At 39.0% G+C, this 13,659-nt stretch overlaps 1 pseudogene; it reads right to left on the minus strand.

Annotated features, from left to right (window-relative positions):
- Nucleotides 1-3,312: 3,312 nt before the first annotated feature.
- Nucleotides 3,313-11,215, minus strand: LOC119913361 (annotated as a pseudogene).
- Between the last annotated feature and the right edge of the window lie 2,444 nt (nucleotides 11,216-13,659).

Genomic DNA, 13,659 nt, shown 5'->3' on the forward strand with positions numbered 1-13,659 from the left:
ATTGTGGAGAATCTAACCAATCTAACGATGTGTAGCAATAATATTTTTATGCACGATCTGAGCAGCTTAGAAGCAGCTAAAGTGAGCGACCCCAGCGGGGTTTCAGAGGCTTTATACATCCAAAGAACTTTTATAAAAACCAGACCAGGCATCTAATGAAGACCTGCATTTATTTGTCATTTAAAATGGTGGGTCACAGGTCAGGCTAGCTGCAGATGTCACGTTGCGTTTGTGTGTGGTGTTAGTAAACAGGAAGAAGGAGAAGAAAGGCACATAAAGCAAGGTTGCCAGCTTTGGTTTAGATCAGGGGTCATCAAGGACCAAAATTTCTCTAAGCAGACACTGTGAGGGTTGGACTTTCAAAAATTTTTTTTATTTATAGGCTTATTTAGCATATTAGTGAATTAACAAATATTTATTTAAGATATACAGTGTAATGATAACTAGCCTAGAGGCAGTATCTAACAAAATATGTGCTAATTTACATCTATTTCAACAAAAATCTCAACACTGGATTAAGTCAGGTTTAAAATGATTGCTGTATTTTGACACATTATACTCAAATATTGTTACAGAGGGGATTTTGGATATTTCTTTTTATTATTTCATAAATCCTGTTAACGGGCATTAAAAACTATTTTTGACCTGTTTTGGGGAATAAAATGTTCTGTAATTCAGACAATATAGGTAGGAAGACGACTGGAAAGTTCGGTGTATGTAAGTACTGAAGGGGAAATTTTAGGCTCAGAGTATGAGGAAAAACCCATTTTGAGAAAACAGTCTGTAAAAATATGTATTGTAAAATTCTACACCTTTTTATTGATAATTTTTTACAGAGCCAATATCAAATTAAATCCTCAACAACACCACTATATACTATCTAAAACACAGAAGTGATAAATGAGTAACAGCATGTCTCAACACACACAGAAACTAACAGAGCCACCAGCGGAAAGCTAAATCAGGAAGCGTCAAAGTACACCATGTGACAATGAGATTTCACTCTTAGCTTAAATTCGCTCCTGCACTTTTGCAATTCGTTACTTGTACAAAGGAATTTACCATAGGCTATTTGGATCCAACAGCTTTCTGCAGCAGAGAAAGAACTTTCATACAGTACCAGGGATCGTATGGTGCAGACAGCGACTGGACATGTGGTGGTAGAATTCTAACTTTTAGGAGAAATTTACAGATGCACACAGACAAACTGTGGTAAAATAAACCACTAAATGTGTATTAAGAACCTTTTTCCCCCACTAAAGAAGCAAGGAGGAGTAGAACCAAAATCTAAAACCAGTGCATGAAAAAACTATCCACCCGTGAGAGAGGATAGTAAACATTGTTTACCACACAGGCAGCTGCTTTGCCATTCATCATAAACTTTAGCTTTAAAAACAAGGCCCAACTAAACTGAGGTTACTAAACATGTTTCGCTCAGTATTGGCCATCTTAACGTTTGCCTGCTTCTTGCTTTAGCTATGACCTACGGGAAGTTAAGTCCAACTGTCATTTGCTAGGAGTACATTTACTTTTGGAAAGTGAAAAGAAATTTCTTGGAATGACTGTAAAAGAACTACAACGAGTCTGTGAGTACTAGAAAATTGCTGGCAGAGACTGTGAGGACATTAAAAACAAAAATTGATGTGCACTGGTTGAGCACATTGTAAAGTTTTATGAAGGTGAAGAGCTTTTAGAGAAGGAAGACGTAGGCATGTCAGTGCTTTTCGATTTGAACAACACACTTGACACCCTGCAAGAGACCGACAGTGAGGGAGCTGCATTTTCCGCTTTAGCTGAGGTCAATGACGACAAGGGAGAGGCAGCCTGTTCGACACAGCCTGTGTTGGGATGGCAATGAGGAGACAGCACACCGTGACCACGAGGCTGGAGCAAAAGGCAGCCTTGGAGACTGTGCCGGACAGGGGGATTCAACACAGAGGTAGAGACTCCATTAGGAACATGCACGTGCAGAGGGGGGTGCAATGGGTGCTTGAGCACCTGCCCTTTTGCCCTTTGACGCCCAAAGTGCCCTTTTGTCAATGACAAATTTAATTAGTTAATTAATTTGTGAAGACCTGCCGAATCAAGATATTAGTAAAATGAATTAATAATAATTTTGCAGTAAATAAAATGACCCACATTATGACCTTTCACCTGATGACCTCATCCGTGACGAGCCCTCCTGTTCACACACCGTTAGTGATTCAGCAGCTCTGACTACAGGACACCTGCGATTCCGCCGGTAAGAGGGGTTTGCCGCAACGTGCTTGTTGTGGGTTGTTGGATGTATTTTAGCTACAAGAAAGACGCAAAGAGAGCAGCACAGTAGTTGTGTATTGCTGTGTGTCGCCTGTAGAAGTAACGTTAGCTGCCAACACTGTTCTGACAGCTAACGTTACTTCTGCACACAGATAATCATAGGTGCTCTGTTCACTTCGTTCTTGCTGTTTGAGGGAGAAAAGTTTCACGGGCGTCGCAAGGTATTGTATTTTTTATGTAATTTCACTAAAAACCTTTCACTTGAACTAGGATTTTTACAGTAACTTAATAAAATACGTAGTGTGCCTTAAAATAATTATGGTTGGTAAAACACTTAACCTATTCCTCCGAATTATAGTCTAACTTATCAGCCCTTTTTAAAACAATCATTTAAATCAGAACAGTATTTGAATAGATTTAACAGAAATCCTATTTTATGAACTAAATAACTGGAAATACATGTAATAATGTGTCAGTGTCAATCTAAATTAAATAATAATCCTGACATCAAAGTAAAGAGTGAAGAAGAAATGGCTCTATATAGATTTCAGACAAAAGGTACGAAATGTTAAGATATGCTGCTCTGTCATGGTTATTCTGAGCCAACAGAAAGAACACACACAACTTTAGATTTATGATTAGACATATAGTCAATCAAAATCCAAATATATCTCAGATTCACAATGCAATATATAAAATCATTATCACAATATTGTCTACACACACACACACACACACACACACACACCTGTCTATAGATTTGTCTCACTCTTACCCCTGCCTTGGCTAACCTCGTCCTTTCTCCCAGTATTGTTTCCTTCCCAGATTATTTCCCACACTTTTGAACCTGGTATCTTATTTCCTCTTCCTGCAGCTCTCAGTGTGCAGCAGTCTCTGTGAGCGTCTCCCTCTTATTTTCTCATAGCAGTCAGCCTTGGCAGCAGCTGCAGCACTACAGCAGGGTAGTCATAGTGAGCCAGTCCCAAATACTGTCAGCAATCTTTACATCTTGTCATGTTCACATATTTGTTTCATCAGCTAATATATCTCCTATGTTTGTTATAATATCTCTAGTCACAGATCACCTCCAGTAGTATCAGCAGCAAAAACAGCAGCATCCCCAGCAACCCCTCAACAGCAACTGTTCCCTGTAAGTTATGTCAGCCCACCGTGTTTTAAAGCTGTATACGCATATAATCAAGGACAACATAACAATATATTTCTGTATCGATATTTCGAGAACAGCCCTATTTAAATCCTTGTTCCATGTGCCCCTTTTATACTTTGAGCACCTGCTCTTCCAAAGGTCTCTGCACGGCCCTGATTAGGAACAGCTGCTGTGGTTCTTCCCCTGGTTTCAGATAGGACTTCAGAACAGACATACATGTGGGTGAGTCAACCTCAAAACATACTTTGAGCTTTAGTAGCCTGGACACAAATGATCGACGGTGATCTCAGGAAGGGGTATCCTGATGTGGAAATTATGGGGGCAGTGATTCGTGCTATGAAACCTGTACTGAAGCTAAGGAGCTATTTAGAGGGGAAATCAGACTTCACCCTAGCAATTCAGACAAATATTAAGATCCCTCTACTCAGAAAAGGATGCTACTGTATTGTACCAACAACTGACAAAAGCTGTTCAGGGACCAGGTGAGACAGCACTTGATTTTCTGGTCAGAGTACTTGATCTGCGTCAAAACGTCCTGTTTGCATCTGTATGTGCCCAGTCCTGAGATTAAAGCCACAATCAAAGCAATTCATAGAGCACGTCTGAAGTTGGTAAAGAGTAGTGGATGAAACTGACCATCTGACACCTATTGTTCCAGCTAAGCCTGGCAAACAGACATGCCTTTGGTGTGAGAGATCCAGGTTATGTTCATATTGACAATAGAGATTTGTTGAACATGAGTTTCTCATGGATTTTAAATTGGATTTGTAGATATTTCATATAAAGCAACATCTACTGTTGAATAAGATTTGATTACCAAACACACTACAGCTGCTGTAAAATACCTGCTCTGAATCACATCCTAAAACCCAACACGCCTTCCGCTAAACCACCAAAACACTTTTAAATAAAGATAAACAAAGAGTTTGTAGTTTTGTTTCTTCTTTGTACAAAAAATAAAAAAGCAAAACAAACACAGTTTTGGGTAGACAATACGTAAGTTATAACAAAGAAAAATAAACAAAATAAAAACGCGTATCAGTGATCAAAAAAAGTAAAAAGTCCAATATCTGTCTTGTCTCTATCCTTTCTGTTCATCTACATTTCTCCTCCTGTTTCCTCCCCTTTCTCTCTCTCCCTCTTTCTCTGCCAACATTAAGCTGACTGTGGAAATGTTGTCATCATTCATACTGATTGACGGCTGATTGCTGTCCATTCTGCAACACACAGAGGCCAAAAGCTTGTCTCTGGCCCCTTTCCTCATGAAGACACACAGGACTAAGTCCGCAAGAGGACTCAACCTAAGAAACATGTGGGACAGGTTGATGAGGGTATAGTTAAAGTGGGCTCCTAGAAACCAAATGATTGTAGGCAGGAACAGCAGCGTGTAAATAAGCAGCAACAGAACCAAAATTCCCCAAATCCATCGTTTATCATCAGAGGGGACTGAGACGGAAGCAGACAGGGCTCTGAGGGTCCCAACCAGGAAGAATATAAACAGTGGGAAGGGAAGGGTAAGGAGAACAGCCAAGAGTATTCTTGTGACCACATGATTAACAGAGAAATAATAAAGGATGACACAGACAAGAGTAAGGACCCAGACCACGACACAGACCGCCACAGAGGTCTTGATGGTTCGTCTGAAGCGGTACCACAGCGGGTGGGCGATGACCAAATACCTGTAACACAAGATGGACACAAAGTCTTTGAGGAGCTTCAGAGTTATAAACTAATATAATGTTCAGACACAGAAGGAGCTCCACACATACTGGATAGACAGACAGATACCTTTCCAGGGAGACGCAGACCATGAAGTAAACACTGGCAATCTGAACAAAGTAGTAAATAGAAAAGGAAATGAAAAGTATCGTCCAATCCTCAGGTTGTTTCACCTGAACGATCATGCAGCAGAGCTGGATGAGGTCGGTAAAGAGAAGATTGATGACGTAGATCGGAGCAACGTGGTCACTTCTCACCTGCAGGTAAAAGTAAACAAGCAGTTGTGAACATGTTGTGAAGTCTACCTTAGACTGCTGTCAGCAGCTGCAGTCAGAGCCATTTATGTATCTTTCATCAAACTCTCCTTTGTTCTGTCAGAAATATCAGATATGACACACTGGCCAATCACTGCGGTAACATCTCAGCAAGCAACAGCCTTCATTTCACTATCTGAGTTAACTATAGACCCAATTTAGTCCGGCTAAGAGTAACCCTCTTCTAGCCACAATAGGTCACATGATGTTTTTGCCAAAATAACTTGCAGGGTGTATGATATTCTATCATGTAAGCAAAGTCAACAGTAATTACAATGTTTTTTGTTTCATCTCTTTCCCATGTTCTATACGTGGCCTGTGCATAACCACGGTTTAGCTCAGACCGGCTATTGTAGCCCACTTTTAGTCAAAATGGTTTAATCTGATTAATTGTGGTGTTTGCCCAGTCAAATGAGATATGGTTGATATCCCATTATTTTTGCAATGTCAATAATATCTACAAGATATTAAGTGTCATTCAATTGACATGGTCCATGTAGCCACGATTTAGCTCTGGTTTGGACAGGCTACATGTAATCTGCTTTTAGCCCACCCGGCAAAATCGAGGCAATCAGTGGTCTAAATTTAACGGCTTGGCTATAGCCAATTGTTTCAGACCAGCGATGAGTGCAGCCAAAATAGTGTTAAAATTTGTTACATGTAGTTTTCGCCAACGCAGCTTGTGGTGCGTGTAACATATCAAATGCAAGTAAACATTTGAAACATTTAAATTACCCTCGTTTTCGCTGTCACACAACGTTCACTGCATTCATTTTAATTTAAATTTAAAAAAAAAACTGGATGTAACTGCAACTGTATGAGACGTGACTACTGGCAACGCGAGACTTGAATGTTAGCAGACATCAGTTACAAGATCTCGCAATAAACACATAAGTTTGAAACGAAAGGACATTTACTTTGGTCTTTTAAGTATCAGTGTCTTTGTTCTGATGATTTTGAAATATGAGTAAAGATTGCGAAAATATACTGATTTAGCCGGAGTAATGGCTATTGAATATTGACAACATATTTCTGTGTTACATCTCTCCTTGGTTTTTACTTGTTTTAAATTTGGTTGCGGCCCTGTGAGGCTTTATAGAAAGATAAATCTTCAAGAAATGAATTTTCTTTGTCAACTGAAGCATACCAGGTAAGTAGGCTTTTCTGCAGGTGTTTTTTGCAGTCCGTTATCCTAGGGCGTCAAATACCTATGGCTTTCAGAAACGTCAACAAAACTTAGTTATTTGATGCAAAACACCATGCCAAGACATTCTCATCCCCACTGTCCAACCAGTATTCCCATTCAATTAGGCTAGTTTAAAATGTTCTTTAAAAGGTTTTGTGGAGCGGTTGCCACGATGTCGCCAATTGTCCACTGCATCTGTTAGGGCCTGTCCATAGGCTCGCCATTCATCTGTGACAACATCTGAGCCTCTTCTTACTTGATGTAATATGGTCGGCAACAGTGTTGGGCAGTAACACGTTGCTGTAATATTACTTTTCCCACTAAAAAAGTAGTGTAACTAATTACTTTTCTAAAACAGTAATATTATTACAGTTACTAAGGCAAGTGCGTTACTCGTTACTGAACGCACCATCCTTGACGTGACTCAGCGGGACCCGACTTTGTTGTTCACGTCCACTGATAGCCAAAAACTAAAGGAAGAAACGAGGGAGAGGGTTGCTACTGCTATTAAGCTGATGATACACGGGGAAACTTTTTGAGCAATGCTGCTGGGCAATCTTGCTAGTGGCAAGCAAGGGTGTTTTTAGGATCTGGAAACATTGGGGGCTTAGCCCTGCCCATAAAACTTCATATCTCCACATAATAATCCCCCCCCCCCCCCAAAGTTAAGTCTGTAAAGCGGTAAAGCAACAGTAAAGATCTTCTACTTATACGGCACAACAACACTATTAACTGTCTCATTTTGTGTTTGCGTTTAATTATAATATAACAACAAAACTGCAACAGCATGAACCAGAAAATTGTGAGTGTTAAACACTTAATTTCCTGCATTCTGGTGTTTTTCTGCACCAATTTCTGCATCAATTTATTGTGGCAATGTTATGCCCCACCCTTTGGTGGCAACATGGGGTGAACAACACCCCAACACTGACCCAAACTCAACACAAATAAACACCTTTAAAACAACCAAATCAAGGGAATTTATTAACATAACTAGATGATAAATTAACACCAAAAAACACAACATAACACAAAAATGCCCCAGCTGAGATGCAGCAAGACCTGCAATACCAAATCAAGGAGCCTTCTCTTCTGATGCTTGCACAGGAGCTTTTAAAGCCCGCCTTTCAAGGCCAGGTGGACCTTGTTCAGCAATCAGCTAAAGTACATCAGAGGCAGAACTAGGGCAGAAAACATGGAGAAAGCACAGAGAAGCACACAGTCGTAACAGGCAATTATTTATGTAAAGGGACACACAAAATTCAGGTGTTGCTGAATTGTGGCGAATATTTAAGAACATTTTGATATTTAATGACCTTGTAATTGATTATTTATTCCCATCTTAAATGTGCAATTGTACTACTGCCTGCCTTGGCCAGGACACTCTTGGCAAAATAGTTTTTTGGTTTAATAAAGGTATAATAAAACAATTTAAAATCTAAAACTGTAACAGAATATAATGCCGAGCAGCTCTCAGCTTTCAGATATGTTTCTCCTGTAGATCAACTTTTAATATCATCACTGCTGAATCAACACACACGCAGGCATGACTGATTGAGGTAACCTCTTTAAATGTGCATGTGGCACCTTTTTACCTCATCAATAATAAATTAAATCATTTTAATTCAGTGATAAACTCCTGGACTTTAACAGCTCCTTTGTTTCAGCAGGTTTTCTGCTCATGTTCAAAGTTCTGCACATTCAGAATCTAACTGGGTTCTCTGACATTTCCAGAATAAGTGGATATTTTGAGAGGTCAAACAGGATAAATCATCATAAACTTTGCAATCAATCTGTGGTCCACCCGCTATATCACTTTTGCTACCCAGCCAACATTTGATGTAGCCAACCAAACCGCTTGCTTTGCTTTGCAGTAGCACAGGCTGCCAATACATGAATGATTGTGGCAGTAACACGGAGCAGCTCGTTGTTGAAGCAGGTAAACCTGCATACAGAGGAAGCTGTGCATCATGCTTAAAACCCAACAGAACTATGTTATCCACCATATCTCTCTCTCTCTCTCTCTCTCTCTCTCTCTCTCTCTCTCTCTGTGCATCTTGTAGCTGCTGAGTGAAAGATCAGTTTCACCGGCGACATTCTGTTTATGGACTCACCGTGGGACATCGCTATAAAACAAATAGTAACCAATGTGTATTAAAGAAAAGAAACAGGTTAATGTCCAAAGCGATGCTCTGTTCAACAACAGGACACTTTTAATATATCTCAATCAATGCAGTGATCGTCTGACATAGATCTTACAGTGTCTATGTAGTCTTCATTTGCTCTGCAGAGACTAATGCCGCTTTAAACGCGCCGTTAATGGAAAGTGAAAGTGTGTCACTCGCCGGCTTGTTAGAGAGCGACGCAGGCGGCTTTCCGACAGGGTCACCAGTGCCATGGTGTGCGCTCACTAGATTTCAGTTGTATTAGTATAACATAATGCCTTAAACTGCAAAAATATTGCCTGATTTTCTAAATGTTTGCATCTGCCCAGCTCTGTGACTGTGACACGCGCCCGAGCTCATTTCTGTTAATGAAGCAAAATGCAGATTACAGACTGGTTAAGTTATATAAGGTATGAATGGAAAATGTAGCGAAATTCAAAGTAGTCCTACATTAGATGTACCCACCCCTGCTGCAGACATCATCACTGCTGCCTTCAGCTAGAAGTAACAGCAGCACAAAAGAAGAAGCTGTAGTTTAATATTGAGGCACTTTGCTGCACCGGCCTCGAGCAACTTGTTTTTTCCTCCCTTAATATTTCTATAGGCTAACTGGTCACTTAGTAATCCGCCTCCTAATTCTGATAAAGTGCAGCTCACAGCCCCTTCAGGTGGAGCAGAGAGGACAGACACACAGCTACAGCTGGATCATCTTATTCTCCGCTAATTTACAGGAGAATAAATAATAATAAAAATAATCTTTCTCTCACGCTCGCTCGCTCCCGGGCACGTAAGTTAAAGTTCAATTTCCGGCCTTTTGTTGTTTGTTTTTTTAAAAGTCCGACTATGTTTTGAACGGATAGCGGCGGTGCGGGGCGGGTGGCGGAGTGGTGGGGGAAGGGGATTACTGTAGTAATCTTTAGCCTACTCATTATCATTGACGGAAACATTGCCCTGCACGATTGCTCCCACGGTTGCTCTGTGTATCATCAGCTTAAGATGCAAAGAACATTGTCAGCTACTGTAAACTCTGTGCGACCAGCAAAACGCTTTCAACCGCAAGCAAAGCATCTGCTGAAGCAGGTTCTGAATGATAACGGAAGTTAGTCTTGAGCATCTTTCACCAACCCTGAGAATGAGTTTCCTTCATGTAATTAAGTTGTGTTTTTGTGCTAAAATGCAAAATGTTAAAAATTTGTTCGTAAAGTGAAGAAACATAAATAAAAGTGTTTTTCCTGCGCAAATTTTGTCACTTTACTAAAGCAAACAAATAGGTGTTATAAGTTCTTATAATTAGCTCATATGGTATTATGTCCACCTGTAATATTTTATACAGGGATAATATTTTTACACTTTACTTAAAACAAAGAAAGACATGCTATATAACATTAAACATTATTATAAGTTATTATTCCATTTTATATCACTAATTCTAAATTGTGACTGAAGTGTATTTATAACGAGGCAGAGTCGATGGTTATAATGTCCTATGGAACATGGTCAGAGATTCTTGGCGCACATTGATATAAACTGGCATAAAACATTAAATCAAAAGGTCATAATACGTTATGAACTTTGCTATAGAGCCTAATGCATGTTTGTAAATGATTATAACAACTGTTATAATGGCTTATGGATGCATTACCTCCCAACCTTCATAGAAAGGTTACCAAATATATTATTAATTAGACATGTTTTTGGCATTCATTTTGTATAAATAATTGTTGAATTAATAGAGTAATAAAAATTATAAATAAATTAGTTATTAGATTAATCGACTACTCGAAACAATTATTTGTTCAATTAATCGATTTGAAAAATCATTGTTAGGTGCTGACTAAACCCACGTGTTGGACAAATGAACATTTTTGAAGACGGCGCTTAATGAAAAGTCAGGGGATCATCAAGAGTTATTATGATTCAACCTCTGGGATCCACAAATGTCTGTATAATCTTTATGGCAATCCGTTCTCTAGTTGTTGAAAACCAAAATCCAAAATTAATGTCTACAAAATTTCCTTGATTGTTTTAATTAAAAATGACAGTCATCCCAAATAATTATGGACAATTTGCTATGACTATTATTTTTTGTTTATCTGTAACTAAAATGATAACCTCAACAGTTTAAGAGAAGGCTGAAATGGAGCTACACATGTAAACTGCATGTGTTTATAGTCCAATAAATGTATAGATCATTACGATCCTCTGTCCCAGCCCGCTGACACCTATAGCCTCCAAACCAGATCAAGATCCTTAACAGACAGAAAAACTGTCTGACAGACACATGACGTAGACAGTAAATAAGTATATAAATAAATCTGTTTACATACCAGAGAGTAAAGAGCATAGATGGCCACGAGGGTAAAGGAAAGCCGATAGCAATGATTATGCATGTCACCACATTCATGATGAATACAATTTATCATAATACTCATAGTTTTCAAAGTTGTATTCATTGTAGTTGATATAGATGTTGCTGTTATTGTTGTAATCATCCATTCTTCAGAGTGAAACCTGTTGTTTGAAAGATAAGATAAGAAAACCTTTATTTGTCCCACAGTGGGGAAATTGCAGTTATTAGAAGGGAGCAGGGTTTTTTTTATATCTACCTAACATTGTTCAGTGACATCACTAAAGCTTTGAGTTTCAAGTTCACACAAATGCAGGGTACCATAGTTTACCCACAATCATATCAAATCAAAAATTGCTGTCTTTTCTGTTTTATATAGTCATAAAGTATTCATGCATATTCATGACTGTTTGCCAGGTCTTATCATCTCTACATATAAGAAAAAAGTAATGTCACACAATTTACCTTTGAACGCTGTGAGACCCCACCCGAATCAGTTCCCTACACTAATGTATGATGTGTTGTCCTCTGCATCCAAACAGTCTACTACAGTACATATGGTAAGTGATAACATGCAGTGGGTTCCTGTTACTCTACACCTCCTCTACTAAGGAACCACAAATGCATTAGTGCCTCCTGCTGGCCAGAGTTTAAAAAAAATTAACAATTTCAGTTTCTGTTAAAGCATTGTGGGTGTATTTATCTGTTGTGGTCCTGATATGACTGCCTGCCTTCACCTCAACTAAAAGTGCTGACGAAGACTGTAGGCTTGAAATAGAAGCAGTACTCAAAACTCTTCAAAACCATAAGAAGGGTTTAACAACGTGACCTGCTTTCACTGCACTGCAGCAAAATCCACTTAATGTTGTCTCATCCATGTTCTTAGGATGTTTCAATCATATTCTTAAAAATAAGCTGTTACTCATTCAGATATTTATATTTTTACATGTCAACATCATATTTAAGGAATGAGAGGGAAGAACAAATTAAGTTCAGTGTAATTGGTCTAACCCAGTATTGTATAGCTGCCATGCAAAGCTGTCATTTTGGACATCTTGCCCTGTATATGCGTATCCACAAAGTGACTTCACCATTGTCGCTAATCTGCTACATTTACCAAAAGGAGGAATGCAATACATTTGATGTGTAAAAGGGTGTTTCTGCAACTACGAGCAAGAAGTCCCAGCAGTGACATTTTAGATTTATGTTCAAAATTGTCACATGACGCTTGATAAATACAACCTAAGCAGCAACCTCCAGTTCTCAAAACTAAACCCTACAAATGCCAAAAACTGAAATTCATGGAGTGGCAGAAGAGAATCCAGATCTCCAGTGACCACCATAATAAAATGCCCAACTTTACTGAAAAAAGGAACATGTTTACAGCCTGGTTCAAAAATGGTTTAAGTGTATATAGCTAATTTCACCCTTTGTGACAGTTTTGAGGGGGTGAACTTTGTTATAACTCACCTGTTTAAATTATAGCCTGAAAGTTCTGCATAATTAGGGGCGTGGCCACTTAGAGTGAAACCCTTAGAAGTCGTGTGCTATTTTAGCTAGGGCTGGGCAAGCTGACATGTTATTATGACGTTAACAAATTAATTAATAAACGCTGACAATTATTTTATCTCACGTTAACACATTTTTTATTATTAATAAGATTATTTAGAAAGTCTGTTACTCACTGGCTCTGAATGCACATAGGTCACAGGATGGGTGGATGTTGATCAGCCTGCAAAATCACCCACTCAAACAAGCAGACAAGCACTCGGCAGCCGCTCTACGGAAAGTAACCATGGCAATGGAAAAACACTTCTTCTCCATTCGTCACAATGACTTGGGCCTTTTTTTTGTTCAGTGTTACACTGACTTCAAACAGTACATACATAAGTGTGTTGTAAAATATTTGAAAATATTGTTTTTCTACTCAAAACATACACGGTAACACATATATTTTATTTTCCCCAAAAATACAATGTACACAGTGTACATCACAACTATGTTTTTTTGCAACTGCTTACACACAAAATTTTTACATGTCACACAATTTTTGAAACCTCTCACTCAAAGAGCAAAACCTCATCTCAAATCTCCAAAACCATTAGCTATTTCTCTGCCTTTCACTCAGTTTTCAGTTGCATAAAACACATTTCAAAACACTACACACAATTCTCTACCTAAGACACAAAAATCTAACAGGAAGTGACCTGCTTTCCTTTTCCAACCACAACCAATCAAAATGCTACACTTATTAACCAGGTCACACACCCACTACTCACATGTGCAAACACTAACTGCTTAACTGATCACTAACCAATCACTGCTTTAGTGTACAGTAGACCTATACACAGGTCAAAGGTCAAATTACCTGTTTTGAACAATGGATGCCAACAATGGACAGAGAGCAAGGGGAGGAGGAGGGAGAGGCAGGGGACAACACCAAGGACAAGTTCAAAGAGAAAGAGTTAGTCGAGGAGGAGTAGGACGAAGACAACAATAAC

This window comes from Micropterus salmoides, unplaced genomic scaffold, assembly GCF_014851395.1.
Source record: "Micropterus salmoides isolate LMB-PRFRI ecotype aquatic unplaced genomic scaffold, ASM1485139v1 Ms_hic_scaffold_2, whole genome shotgun sequence".
Classification (NCBI taxonomy): Eukaryota; Metazoa; Chordata; class Actinopteri; order Centrarchiformes; family Centrarchidae; genus Micropterus; species Micropterus salmoides.